The sequence below is a fragment of the Psammomys obesus genome, unplaced genomic scaffold, assembly GCF_907164565.1.
Source record: "Psammomys obesus unplaced genomic scaffold, mPsaObe1.curated_primary_1811, whole genome shotgun sequence".
NCBI classification, from domain to species: Eukaryota; Metazoa; Chordata; class Mammalia; order Rodentia; family Muridae; genus Psammomys; species Psammomys obesus.
This window is the reverse complement of record NW_026596069.1, coordinates 26046255-26061136: the sequence shown is the minus strand read 5'-3', so window position 1 is coordinate 26061136 and position 14882 is coordinate 26046255. Positions and strand designations below refer to the sequence as shown.

The 14882-nt window shown below is 42.1% G+C and overlaps 2 protein-coding genes across 5 annotated transcripts in view; one reads left to right on the top strand and one right to left on the bottom strand.

The window, feature by feature from the left end:
- Nucleotides 1-13963, bottom strand: part of Ash1l (ASH1 like histone lysine methyltransferase) — a 118202-nt gene extending 104239 nt beyond the window's left edge. For 2 of the 4 annotated variants that reach the window (XM_055625648.1, XM_055625647.1), the window contains exon 1: nt 13411-13746. The gene's annotated coding sequence lies outside the window, so the exon portion shown is untranslated. Of the gene's footprint in view, nt 1-13410; nt 13747-13784; nt 13845-13939 lie in introns of those variants that run through there. The other 2 variants (XM_055625649.1, XM_055625650.1) reach the window with 2 other exon arrangements.
- Nucleotides 13964-14353: 390 nt separating this feature from the next.
- The window catches only part of Dap3 (death associated protein 3), a 41420-nt gene continuing 40891 nt past the window's right edge, over nt 14354-14882 (top strand). The window contains exon 1 of the mRNA XM_055625651.1: nt 14354-14517. The gene's annotated coding sequence lies outside the window, so the exon portion shown is untranslated. The remainder of the gene's footprint in view (nt 14518-14882) is intronic.

The following is a 14882-nucleotide window of genomic DNA, read 5'->3' as shown; positions in this document are numbered from 1 at the left end:
ATACTACCTCTAAATCATTTTCAGAACTGATTTTTACTCCTCTCTGTTACATATGAAATTCTGTTCGCATTCCTAATACTTCTTTCTTAACCATTTCCTTCTTAGACTCATTAAATGCAAGTGAGGAGAGAGGCAGACCAGGGCGCTGTACCTGAACTCAGATGTATAGGAATGAACAGGTTATGCCCAGGCATGATGTAAAGGCTTGCCTGAGGTAACAGCTTTCATTTATTTATTCATTCATTCTCTGTGAGTGTGTGTGTTCACGTTGAGCATGTGCATTCTATAACGTAAGTTTTGAGAGTAGAGGACAACTTTTAGGAGTCAGCTCTCTCCTCCCACCATGTGGATCCCAGGAATCAAACTCAAGTTAAGCTTTTTTTTTTTTTTAATAAAATGTTTTTTAATTAAAAAAAATAATTAAAATCTGTCATCAGAGGCAAAGACTGCGCTTATTGTTTTTTTCCAAAACAGGGTTAGCAGCCCTGGCTATCTTGGACTCACTCTGTAGACCAGGTGGTTATCCTGAATTTTCTAACTAACCCCAACTTTCAACTTTATGCCAAAACTCATGACGAACTGGTTAATTACACCCCATCCTCTTCAATTGTATTCCTACCAATGTTTTAAAACTTTCCCCCCACCAGGACACAGACTTCTAACTTCTTGATATAATTACCTTTTTTTCCTCTAGGTTCAAATTATAGCCAGAAAGACGTTTTCTGTTTGCTTTATTTTTTTCCAAGACTGGGTTTCTCTTTGTAGTTCTGGCTGCCCTGGAATTCATTCTGTAGAACTCATAGAGATCTGCTTGCCTCAGCCTCTGGAGTGCTGGGATTAAAGGTGTGTGCCATCACTGCCTAGCCCAGAAAGATGTTTTGAAAAGTGCCACTTGTATACTTACAACTTCACTTCTTTGTCCCCTCTCAGATATAAACCCCATTACCCCAAATGTAACTAACAGCTTATGTTGATGGTGGTTGGCGCATTTAACACACACTGTGTAGAGTGAACATGGGAAGGGGGGATGTCATGCACAAGTTCCAGTTAGACACAAGGCAGCTTTGATTTTTCCTTTGCAAACAGCAATTGTTCTTGGAGCTCTTTAAAAGTACTGCTCTTACCGATGTGGAGACTCACTGTTTCTCACTGTGCTACAAACAGAGCAAGAGTCAAGGAACAACCAAAACAAAAAAATACTGGTAATACCTACGGTATCTGTGTTCTATGTACTTGTTGTTCCTTCCATTACAACATATGGTTATTTCTCTCTGTATGTATGGCAATTCCAGTCTCTGTCCAGATTACTTCTGCTTCAAATCAATTAAAAGTTCCAGGAATCAGGTAGTTGATGATGGTGCATGCCTTTAATCCCAGAACTTAGAGGCAGAGGCCATTGGATCTCTGAGTTCACAGCTAGCCTGGTCTACAGAGCTAGTTCCAGGACAGTCAGGGCTACACAAAAACAAACCCAGTCTTGAGAAACAAACAAAAAGTTCCAGGAATCATATACAGGGCCATCAGGCTTGGTGGCAAGCATCCTTACCCACTACTGAACAATATTGTTGCCTGTAATATCTTATTTCTATAAAAATGTTCTATGAAGAACCTGGAATCCTTGATCACTGACAATAGCAATGTAAATGGTAAAAAATTTTGGAAGAGAGTCTGGTAATTCTTCGATGGGTAAGCAATTGCCAAAAGATCCTGGCAATTTCACTTTTAGATATATATCCAAGATAAATGAAAATATATGTGCACGCAAATACTCACAGCAACATTTTCTAAACCAAGGAATGTTAGTGAACAATTAAAAAAAAAAAGGCAGCCAGGATGGCAGAGTCTACCTATAACACCAGCATCATAGAACAGAGGCAGGAGGGGTACTCTGAGTTCCAGAATAACTTAGTCTACCATTACCAAATTCTAAGTTTCAGATCAGCCACGGTGATCTACATGGTGAGATACTGTGTCGAGAAGAGAGAAACTGAGAGACAGACAGACAACAGAAACAGAACAAGCTGGGCATGGTGGCATATTCCTTTAATACCAGTAATTCAGGGAGACAGAGGCAGGCGAATAGTTTGAGGCCAGCCTGGTCTACACAGAAAAACCCTGACTCCAAAAAAAAAAAAAAGAAAGGAAAGTTAAAGGAAAAAAAAAACAGGAAAGGATGGAAAGGAAAGGAAATGAAAGAAAAAAGAAAAGGAAAGAAGGAGGGAGGGAAAGAAGGAAGGAAGGAAGGAAGGAAGGAAGGAAGGAAGGAAGGAAGGAAGGAAGGAAAAAAAGGAAGGAAGGAAGAAGGAAAGAAGGGAACAACCAAACAAGAACTAAAAAGGTGGAACGGTGGTTAAAAGCACTGCTGCTCTTGCAGAGGACCCAGATTTGGTACCCAGCATTCATGGTGGTTCACAACCATCTGTAAGGTCAGTTCCAGGGAATCTGATGCCCTCTAACCTCCCCTTGCACAAGGTATACATACATACAAGCAAAAATCATAGACATAAAGTAAATAATTTTTTAAAAAGTACCAAGTACTAATAATACTAAAACATGAACCTTCAAAACATGCTAAATTAGTCAGTTCTATAAGACAACAGTATACAATTTTATCCATGGCATTTTTAAAAAATAATTTATTTTTTTATTTTATGTTCATTGGTGTGATCATTGTCAGATCCCTTGGACCTGGAGTTACAGACAGTTGTGAGCTGCCATGTGGGTGCTAGGAATCGAACGGGGGTTCTCTGGAAGGCCAGCCAATGCTCTTAGCCACTAAGTTATCTCTCCAGCCACCATATGACATATTTTTAAAAGTCAAACCTAGAGTCAGCAAAATAGTTCAATGGGTAAAGGTCTCTTTGTCACCAATCCTGAAAACCTTAGTTCTATCCTCTAGACCCATATGATGAAAAGTGAGAAATGATTCTCCAAATTGTCCTTTGACCATTTGTGCATCATTCACACACACTAAATATAAAAGATTTAAGACACAGCTGTGTATGACAGCAAAGTCAATACCAACACTTGGGAAGCCGAAGTAGACAGGAAGATCAGGAATTCAGGGCCATCCTGAGCTATATGAGACCTTTATCAGTAAAACAAAACCAGACAGATATATAGACAAGAAATTAGTAGTTACTGGTAGGACAAAAGGAGAATATGTGAGATATTATATATTATGGAGTGACTTAATACCGTAATAAAATACTTTACAATTATTATATATAGTGGTTAGGCAGTCATATAACTATGTAAATATATTAAAAGCCATTTGTTTACACATTTCAGTTAATTCACATTGATCTTCCCATCTCTGCCCCTGGGTGTTAGGATTAGGGCTGTGCACCATCATGCCTAGCACTTCCCACAGATTTAATACCTTTCCTCTTTCAACCTTGGAAAATGCACTGCACTATACTGTAATGCATTAGTTAATAGATCTCTTAAATTGAAAACTCTTGAAGGAAAAAAAAATTGCTCTTTTGTCTTACTAAATAAATAAATATATGAATGAATGAATGAATGAATGAATGAATAAATAAATAAATAAATAAATGAATGAATGAATGAATGAATGAATGAAATCTGCTGGCTCAAACTGAAGTACTTCAAGGAAGGAAGTCCTCTCCTACTTTGCCCAATGGAAAGCTTGCATGGTACTACATACCTTTAATCCCAGGACTCAGGAAACAAAGGAAGGCCACAGAGATCCAAGCCAGCTAGGGATATACAGGGAGACCCTGTCTCAAAATATAAATAAACTCAACTAAAGTGGAAGCAACTAGACAAGCCCTCAGCAATTGTTAGTCTTCAGAGGCCAACATGGTGGCTCATAATCATCTGTAACTCTAATTCTAGGGGATCTGACACCGTCTTCTGACTTCTGTGGGCACCAGCACTCATGTGATGTACCTACATACATGCAAGCAAAGTACTCAATATACATAAGGTCATTTTTTTGTTTTGAGATAGTTTCTCTGTAGCCCTGGCTGTCCTGGAACTCACATTGTAGACTGGGCTGGCCTGAACTCAAGGCATGCCACCATTGCCACTAGGAAATATTTTTTTTATTTTAAAGCAGAATATGGGGACTGGAGACATGGCTCAATGAGTAAGAGCAAGTGTTGCAGGTATAAAGATTTGAGTTTGACTGTAAAAAGCTAGGCAGGGCTACATGTACCTGGAACCTCCATACTGGGATGGGAGAGACAAGTAGATACTGAAAGCTCACTGGCCAGCCAGTCTAGCTGAAACTGCAAGCTTCTGGTTCAGTGGGAGAGCCTGTCTTAAGTGAATAAGGTAGATACAGAAGATATGTGACTTCCTCCTCTGGCTTTCACGGGCTCATACACTTGCAACAAAGAAACACACACACACTGGATAAACCTCACTCCTGTAAAAGTTCTTTTCAATTAGTAGATTCCATATTGCAAAAGAATAATTTATTTGCTATGATACTACATGTTGACATAAATGGTTATTCACTTGGGAGAAAACAAAGGTAGATGCTTTCTTCACATCCTTAAAACAAACAGGCTGGAGAAATGGCACTAGCTTCTCTTCTAGAGGATCAAGGTTCAACTCCAAGCACCCACATGGCAGCTCACATCTGAACTCCAGTTCTAGGAGATCCAAAACCCTCTTCTGGCCTCCACAGGCCCCAGACATGCATGTGGTGTACAGACACATAGACACATGTGCAAGCCAAATAATCATACATATAAAAATAAAATGTTAATAGAAAGTTAGAAGAAAACAAACAACAAGGGTGGGTGCACAGTTGAGAGGCAGAGGCCTAAATATAAACAAAGACCTGGGGGCTCAAAGCTGTTCACACTGAAACCAGGGGTGAAGGTGGGGGGAAGAGGCACATGACTGGAAATTTATGGGGCTGGAGAGAGGGCTCAGGGAGCACTGACTACATGTCCAGAGGTTCCGGGTTCAATTCCAAGAACCTACATGGCAGCTGTGAGTTGGAGACCCGCTTGGGCTATAGAGTAAATTCCAAGCTATCCTGCACTACACAACGTAAGACACCGTCTCCAAACCACAGGAGGCATAGTGGGGTTGTTTGAATTTATTTCTATGTGAATGTGAATAGCTAGACCATATACATACTCATGACTAGCGGCCTAAGGCCTAAGAAGCCAGGAGAGAGTTGGATTCCCTGGAACAGAAGTCACAAATGGTCGTAAGCTACTGTGTGGGTGCTGGGAACTGAACCTGGATTCTCTTCAAAAGCAAACAGTTCTCTTAACCAATGAGCCTGATACAGATTTTTTAATAATTCAGCAGTCTAATGCAATAATGCTTGTTAGGATAATTCTGAGATTCTTTTTTATCACTTATTTATTTATTATTTGGGGAGTGGATATGCAATGTGACAACAGAGCAAGTTTCAGGATAGTCAGGGCTATGCAAAGAAATACTGTCTCGAGAAATCTAAAAATAACAATAAGAGGGACTTGTTAATGTGTTCAAAATCCTGACTTTGTTCTATAATTACTTTACTTTTCCTTCCTCAAAATACATACACACATACAAATACATACATACACACAAATAGGTCAATTTTCTCCACTAAAGAATTGTTCATTATTTTTCCTCTTTCTGCAGCTGAATGTTTACCTTCCTAACCTGTATTATCATTATTGGATGTGAAATTTCTGCTTGTTTAAGATTTATGTCTTCAGATCGTCTCTGAAAATATAAACAACATTCATCCAGTGGTTATTCTACTTGACTGGCTCAATTCCTTTGAACCCCAGCTTTCAAATATCAATTATTCACTTCTTCTTTTCAAAGACAATCTTTTAAATTTTTTCTATTTTGCCCTGTTGAGCTTACTTAGGAAATATTTAAACTCTAAAGTTTTCATTTCAGCAGTGATGAATTAGGAAGCCTTGAAAATTTCCCTTCCGAGTTTCAAGTAATACCATCTACACTAAGAAACCAAAGCAAAACTAATTTATAATTGACACACTGAACTGCTTGAGACACACTGTTTGAGTAAGAGTGACTAGCTAACAAGTACAGAAAACAGAACAAATCGTAGAGCCAAATATTGAGTGAAGAGCTCATGTATTATTTACTACAGGACTAAAACATACAATACTAACACGAGATGGGAACCACACAGTCACCAAGATGGCTTGTAGGGTAAAGGCCCTTGCAGCTCAGCCTGATAACTTAACAGAACTGCCTTCTGAAAGCTGTCCTCCAATTTCCACAAGTGTATTCCAAGTGTGCAAGCATGCACACATATACACTAAATAAACAAACAAATATAACTGTAAAAAAAAAAGAATGAAATACTAATTATTGATAGGACTTAGATTCATTTCAGCTATAGCTGTCATTTTAGGGGGAAGTATGTTTAGCAATCACTTGAGGTCAGGAGTCCCAGACCTGACGGCAAGACTCTATCTCAAAAAGCAAAAACCAGGTTAAGTATGATAACAAATGCCTAGAATCTAGGAATTCAGGAGGCTCAGGCAGACAGATCAAGTCTAAGACAAAACTGAGTTATACAGTAAGTTTTAGGCCAGCTTAACCTAAGAATAAAACCCAATTTCAAAATGAAATAAAATAAATTTAGGCAACCAAATAAATTCTTTAAGGTGACCACTTAAGATGTCTGTTTTCTAGAACATTCTCTCAGCTTAAGAGCAGCATTTGTTGTCATTTTCTTGCTTTTGCTCATCATGAACACCACATGATACATAAGGTAGGTAAAAAAAATCAAAAGTATTTCCCAACTACCCATACAGAGTGCTCACAATCAGAATTTCAAAATCAAAACAATATGAATTTCATTCTTGTAAATAGCAAGTTGCCTTGAGACTGAACAATTCAGCTCTTGTTCAGTGTCTCCAGTGCCAACTCATTTCTTTGTGGTAATTGGATTCCACTAGCAAATGTTTTTTAACATTTTGTCCATCTGACTAAAACAATAGAAAAGTATCAACATAGTATTTGTCACTTGTGAATTAAATAAAAGCTGACAAGCTTTTCTGACAAATATGAGAACGTCTAAAAGCAATGATGTGAATGTCTATTCACCTCAGTTGTTAGAGGAATTCCCTATTGACAACATAGATTAGAAGTAGCACGGATAAGTAATTTAATTCCAACTATCATCAAATAGAGTATTTTCAGAGTGACATGAACCTATTTATGAGAATGAAAGGGCAGGGCTGGAAAATGGCTGTGGTTAAGAGCACTGGCTGCTCTTCTGGGGACTTCAGTTTCCACAGCCATCAAGACGGCTCATAATTATCTCTAACTCCAACTTCAGGGGATCGGACCCCCACTTTTGGCTACAAAGGCACCTGATATACACGTGATAAAGACATACATGCAGGCAAAACATCCATACACATAAATAAAACTTTTTCTTGAGATAAAAATATTAAGAATAAAAATAAAATTCATAGATTCCTCAAATATACAAAACACAATGACAGAAATACAACTGTAAAATAGCAATTATACTTAAGTTAAAGTCACTACACTCTGCCATTAACAACTCTAATAACCCAGTTAGTTGAAAAAACAGAAACAAAAAACCAGATTTCTGAGCCAGGTGTGATGGCATATGCCTATAATCCTAACTCTTGGAAGGCAGGGTCAGGAAAACCATAAACTCAAGGTTTCAGGCTAATCTGAGTTACATGAACCCCTATCTGTAATATAAGATTGGTAATTACTAGGATAACAAGTAAGTAGAAAGTTTAATATTGTCACACAAAGAAATAGAAACAAGAGAAGGACGGTGGCTCAGCTGATAAAGTTCATGAAGCCAAGTCTGATCTCCAGTACCAAAAAAAAAAAAAAAAAAAAAAAAGCAAGGTGTGGTGCTTGCTTGTAATCTCAGTGCTAGGGCTACAGCAACAGGTAGATCCTGGAGCTACCAGCCAGTCAGTCAGCCTAGCCTACTAGTTGAGTGCCAGGCCAGTAAGAGACGTTATTTCAAAGATAAGATGGAGAGTAACTGAGAAGAAATGATACAAAATTGTGTTCAGGCTTCCACACACAAGGGTATCTCATTATGAAAAGCTGACACAGGAGACTCACAGAAGATTTTATTAAGGCTGTAGAGCACCTTTAAAATACTCAGACTAGGACTGCAGTTAAGAGCACTTGCTGCTCCTGTAGAGGACCAGAGATTAGTTGGCAGCACCAGGTTGGGTCATTTGCATCCATTTATAATTCCAACTCCAGGGGGATCTTTGATCTCTCTCTCTTTCTCTCTTTCTCACAGACATGCACACCAACAAAACAAATACCTTAAAAACAATTCATTAAAATATTTAGACCAACATACTTAAATCAAATAGCAATATAAAGTTATTTTTTGGAAACTGCCAACTACACAAGTGGTCAGACTTCTCCACTATGTACAAATACATTGGCAGGAATGGAGATGACCAAGCCTTTATTAGCAAAGCATAGAGAATAAAGCCAACATAACTACTAATACTGTAGAATCAAGTAGCTTGCAGGCAAGCTACTTGGAAGTTCTGCTAAGTATTTTAGGACACAATGTAAAAACAAGACATAATCCTTCTCTAGTCCTGTTTTGGTTGTTTGAAGTAGGGTCTCACTTTGTAGCCCAGCAGACTTGTAACTGGATAGTCTGGGTCTTTTTCCACTACTGCACCTGAAGATTTTGAACCACTTTTTGTGATTTTAAGTATTTATTGTTTTTGAAACAAGATCACACAATGCTGCCCATGTTGAGCTCAAACTCACGGGCGTAAGAGATTCTCCTACATATGCAGCTCATGGTGGCTCAGGCCTCTAATTCCAAGACCTAGGAAGCAGAGAAAAGTTTCATAGTTTGAGGCTAGTCTGAGTTACACTGTGAATTCCAGGACAGCATAGGCTATAAAGTGAGACACTGCCTTAAAAAAATAATTTTGAAGTATCTGAAATACACAAGGGACAAAACACATACAATCACATGTGTGATTATATATACATACATATGGTATACATAAAGAATGGACCTGCCCATTAAGCATTGGAGGAAATATTAAACTTTCACAAATGCTTAGCTTTTCTTTTCACATACCTTTACAAGGCCATTCTAATTAATACAAGATAAGAGACAGGGATGGGTATGGCTCAATACTTATAAGAGCACTTGTACTCAGCACCCACATAGTAGGTAACAACCATGTGTTCTCCTAATCTAAGGCCCTCCGTGGACAGCACACACACACACATGGTACACATGCATACACAGAGGAAAAACACTCACACATATTAAAAAAGACAGTCTATTCTGTCAAAATATCATCACCAAAATACATTAAATGTCTTTCTTAAAACTTTTTTTAGGTACACTATTTTTAATTCCTAATAGTAGATTCTGGATAGTTGTCAAACAATTCCTAAACTTTACATAAGGAAGGATTTTTTCATTTATATACACCCCAAAATGGCATCAAGACCCTTTTACAGAAATTCCCTACTGGTAAACATAGTAGTGCTATCCTGGTGAAACCCCTTTTTCAAAAAACAAAGAAAGCTATTTGGATTAAACGCATGCTCCATCACACCCAGCACATTTAAAAAACACCCCATTTATAACTCTTATGTATGTGTGTGTGTCAGAATGAATTTGTGTGTACCACATTCACCCAAGAGCTTGCAGAGGTCAAAAGAAAGTGTTGGATGCCCTGGAACTAGAGTTTGGGGCAGCTGTGAGTCACTGTATGAGTACTTGAGTACCAAACCTGGTCTTTTGCAAGAACAGTAAGTACTCTTTACTGATGGCCATTTCTTCAGCCCCTGAAAGGCTTTTTAAGTAAATAACCTTCCATACAGTATATGCATTTTATAGTCTCCTAATAATAAACAGGACCAGTGCTATAACTCAGTAAATATACTTGCTTTAAAAGCCTGCAAGCAGGACTCTGACCCTAAACTACGGGGAGATGAGCAACTCCACTCAGCTGTCCTCTGACTTCTGCATGTGTACCATGGCAAACATACTCAGACACACATCAAGCACCTACACATAATAATTAGTTTTTAACTAAAATAACATTATCAAAAACCATTTGCAATTAAGTTGCAAAATGTCAATTCCTCCTTCTAGTCTAGACAGTCCTCAACATTATGCAAGTCATCAATTCAACTGGATTAAAATTTCTAGAACAAGAGACTACACAGTATTCATCTTACGTGTTCTCCACACATAAGCAATGAAATGTGCTTATAACTAAACAAAAATTTTAAAAAAATGAGGGGAGAAGAGTTTTGATTTATCTGTCTCAACATACAACTGGGGAAAAAAGACACACCATTTCTCAAAAATGAGGATATAAAGAAAGATGTTTTGAAACAAGCCAAAGATGCTGGTGCTACATTACATATCCTTATCAAACACCACTCACAATTGTTTACCAACTGCAAAAATAAATTGAGAAGATAAATTGTCTTTTCCCTACACTACAGTCTAGCTCACCCTACAGCCCAGCTAGCCTAGAACTCACGATGTAGTCCAGGCTGGCTTTAATATCACAAAAATCTTCCTGCCTAGGCTTTTCTAAATGCTCTCTCTGATGAGTCACCATGCCTGTCTTGAGAGCAAATTTAAAACCCTGATCCTAAAGTTCTCCCGGTGACACTTTCAAGTACTATCACAGCCTTCACCTTCAAATTTACAGCTCTACTCCAAAACAAAATTTAAGGGGAAAGTGGATATTTCAAACAAGACCTGAATAAAAACTGGTGTTATTTCATTGCAATGTAAGCTCCTGAAAGTACATACATACTAGCAGGACACAATGACACCTGCCTTTAAACCCAGCACTCAAGACACAGAGGCAGGTGGATTTCTGTGAGTTTGAGGCTGACCTGTTTGCATATCAAGTTCCAGGACAGCCAGGCCTCACAGTGAGATTTTGACTCAGAAAAATAAAAGTATATACATAATTTACACAATCGTGATGATGCTTGTTATTTTAATGTAAGGTCTCAATTTCTTCAGCTTCTCAAGATAAATTATACATATGTGTATATGTACTTTTACATTCACTAATCTAGAATCATCAAAATAATACAATTGAATTAGCTCAAAGATTCTTTCCTCATATTCATAGAGGGGATCCTTACTACAAAATTAGCCTTTCTAAGAATTCCTACAGTCCGGCCAAGAAGTTCCAATATCCAAAAGGCAAACATCAATAATTCACAGATCCCCAAAACAGTTTACTCATAAATGCCAAAAGAAACTGCCAAAGAAGCCAGGCGAGTTGGCTCATGCCTGTAATCCCAGAAGGCTGTGGCAGGAAGATTACACTCCTCACATTTGAGGGCTGCCTGGGCCACTGGGCCAGTCTGGGCTACAGAATGAGTGAGACCCTGTTTCAAAAACAACAAAAGGAAAATGTCAAAGAAGGTATTCTATTACAAACACATTACCCGCTGGATGACCATACCCATGTTCTTCGGCATTACAGTGGGCAACCTAAATTTCTTCTCAATTAAATAGCTTCATTTTTTTCAAATCTCTCTTCTCCCCCCCCCCCCCCCCCCCCCCCCGCGTGTGTGTGTGTGTTCATGTAGGGACATCAACAGAGACTTAAAGAGGGTGCCTGGCACCCTAAAGTTACAGGCAGTTCTGAGCCACTGAACTTGGGCACTGGGAACTGGAACCAAGGTCCTCTGGAAGAGCAGTATGTGCTTTTAACTGATGAGCCCTATTACCAGACTCTTGTTTTGTTTGCATGTAACCTAGGCTGACCTTAAACTTACTATGAAACATAGAAAAGGGTTTGAACTCATGGATCCCCCTGCCTCAGTCTTCAGTCTCAGAATGTTGGGATTACAAGTATGAGCCACCACACTCAGACTGAATAGGCTTTTAGAAAAGTTTTTGTGGTTTCAATTCCACACTGATTTATTTGCTCTCTTATGTTAACTGCTCACATTTTATGCATTCCAAGTTATTGCAACAAGCTAATCAACTGGTCTTGATTATTTTTACTCCAAGACAGGGATCAATTATTAAGTAGCCAATAATTTTTTGGTTGAATGAGTCAAAGAAGGTCCTTTATCTTATAAAGTTAAGCTGCCCAGATGGGCATTGCCCCCCGCCAAATCAGCAACAAACAACAGCTACAAGATACAAAGTAGGCTGTAGAAGCATTTCGGCTTTCAAACATACATACTAAACTGTTAGAAATGCTCTGCTTGCTCTGTAAACACAATAACAGTTATAAATACCTATCTCCAATGGCACAGGAAAGGACAGTATATATTCCATACATATTTGATACCTTGGGCTCTCCCAAGCATAATCTAACCAATCATATATACCTCCTTTCCAAACACACTTGTATCTGCCGATAACAATCTCCTGAGGCACTATGATATGGACAATACACTACTAAAGTAGTAATCAAAATAGCCTAACTCTGCCACTAATTTAACACATGACCTTGGAAGAGTACCTCTTCACGCCTAAATTTCCTATAATTCTCAGTTTTAGGATTACAGACAAACTGAAAGAAAACCTTATGTTAACGTAATACTATAAATCCACATGGCCAGAATCAGCTCCCCTGTTCTCAGCCTGATAGCCATCACTGTGAGAGTGATAATCTGGCCTTTCATATTTATACACCTGACTCTTGATTCAAAGGCACAAACCACATCAAGTTTCTCCCCTCCCTCATGCTAGCATGCATGCTGTTATTAGTTAGCATGCTAAAATACATGCACATCTATGGACTCGGAGGACGAGTTCTAGCAACATTTTTAAATAAGCTAACTTATAAAGGGAACTCCATTACACTGCCCCCCAAACAGGCAAACTCTTCCTTAACACTTTTCATCCTCGCATATACGCACATAAACACAGCAGCTAGAAACCAACAGACCATCTGGTCTGCAAGACCCAAAACGTTTCTTTGCAAGTACAAACTAACCAGTGACATTTATTAAACTTATCAACACTCAGATCACTATGTCATGTCTGCATATAATTCCGCCTTTAGAGAACAACACAGATCTTGCTGTACAGGTAAATTACACTCTGAAGATCATCTCCCTTGCTACTTTTGTCCCTTACTTAAACACATAAACTAGATCTTGGGAGATGCTCCCATCAGGCCTACTATACAAACTAACCTGTCAGGGGCACAGGCGACTCCGCCTCCATTCGCTTACTTTCCCGTCCTTCTCCCCCAAACCAGGAGCCCGCCGGTCAGGGACACCCCGTCACCCCGCCTAGACTTCCCGGTAAGCTCAGGATCCCTTTCCCTCCTCTCCCCTCCCCCATCCTCACCCCGCTCTCCCGGAGGTCCAGGTCCGGGAGGTGACAGTGGATCACGGGTGGCCAAGGAGAGAGTACTTGGGCCTTCAAAGGCCTGCTCACACCGCACTACTCACCGTGTGAGGCCGAGAGCGCCGAGTGCAGGCAAATGGGAAGAGGGGGTGGCAGCCTGGCGCCTCGGCTTTCCTGGGTCCTCACCGTAACCCTCCTGCCTGTCAGGAGGCGGCCAGCGGGTGAGCGAGGCGGCGGAAACGCCGGAGCGGAGAAGCCAAAGGCGTAGGTCGGGAAAGGGGGAACCGAGGGAAGGCGGGTCCGGCGGCCGAGACCGGGATCGTCTCCCCCTCCGCAAAGCGAACCCAAAATGGCGGCGGGAGCGGCGGCGGCGGCGGCGGCTCTGGGGAGGGAGGGAGCGAGCGAGCGAAGGGCGCCTCGTGCCCCCCCGCCTCCCACTCCTCCCTCCGCGCGCCCTCCCCGCCGTCCTCCCCCTCACCCGACTCCGGCCGCGCGGCGCGCACGCCCGCCGGCACGCTTCCGAGTGTGTCCGGACTGGTCGCGAGCTGCGCCCTCCAACCACCGCCTCCGGCCGCCCCGCGCCGGCCGCCCCGACGCGCTCGCTCCCGGCTCCCTCCCGGCCCTCCCGCGTACCTTCCGCGGCGCGAGCCCGAGCCTCCTCCTCTCCTCCTCCGCGGCTCGCCGCCCTCCCTTCCCCGCCCCCACGGCTACCAACGGCAGCCACGGCCGCCGCCGCCTTCGCCCCCACCCCTCGAGCGTGCGCCTCCCACAATCCCCCCCGCGGGACGTTCCATTGCGCGCGGCTGCGGGGAGCGGGGGGCGCGCTGGCGCGGGAGCGGCTCGCCCCCGCGGCGCGGCTCGCTCGGGCGGCGAGCGCAGCGACCCCGGCACCGACCTCCTGTGCGGGCCGCCGCGGAGCCGAGGCCCGCAGCCCGCTTCCGGCCTCGGGGCGGGAGGCGTGCTGCCCCTCGGCCGCGCTGTGGTTGGAGCCGCGGCGGCTGCGCGTTGGGGAGCTTCCTGCTGCCCGACCCGAGCTGGCTCCGCGGCTGCAGGACGGACGCCTCGCCTCGCATCCAGCTGCGGGCGGCGTGCGCGGGTCGCGGCGGCCGGAGCCCGGGTGTGCGCTGGCGGCAAGAGGACTGAGCCGCCGGGGGACGAGCTGAGGCAGGAGGGGAAGGAGAGGAAGAAGCGGGTGTCCGAGCCGCCCTGAGGTAGGGAGCGAGAGTAGTGTCCTCCAGACCCCGGGCTGCGACCTGGGATTGGAGGCCGGACGGGCTCTAGCGTGTGCTCCTGTGCTCAAAGATTGTGCATGCTCGGCTTTCCCCTGATAAACCTGAGGTTACAGCAGCCGTCCTTAACCTTCCTGATGCTGCGACCTTTCAATCTAGTTCCTCATGGTGTGACCTCCAACCGCAAAATTATTTTCGTTGTTACTTCGTAACTGTAATTTTGCTGTTGTGAACCGTAATGTAAATATCTGGTGTGCAGGATATCTGATATGTGACCCCTATGAGACGGTCGTTCTGGGGTCCCCCAAAGGTTCACACGACCCACTGGTTGAGAACCAATATTAGAG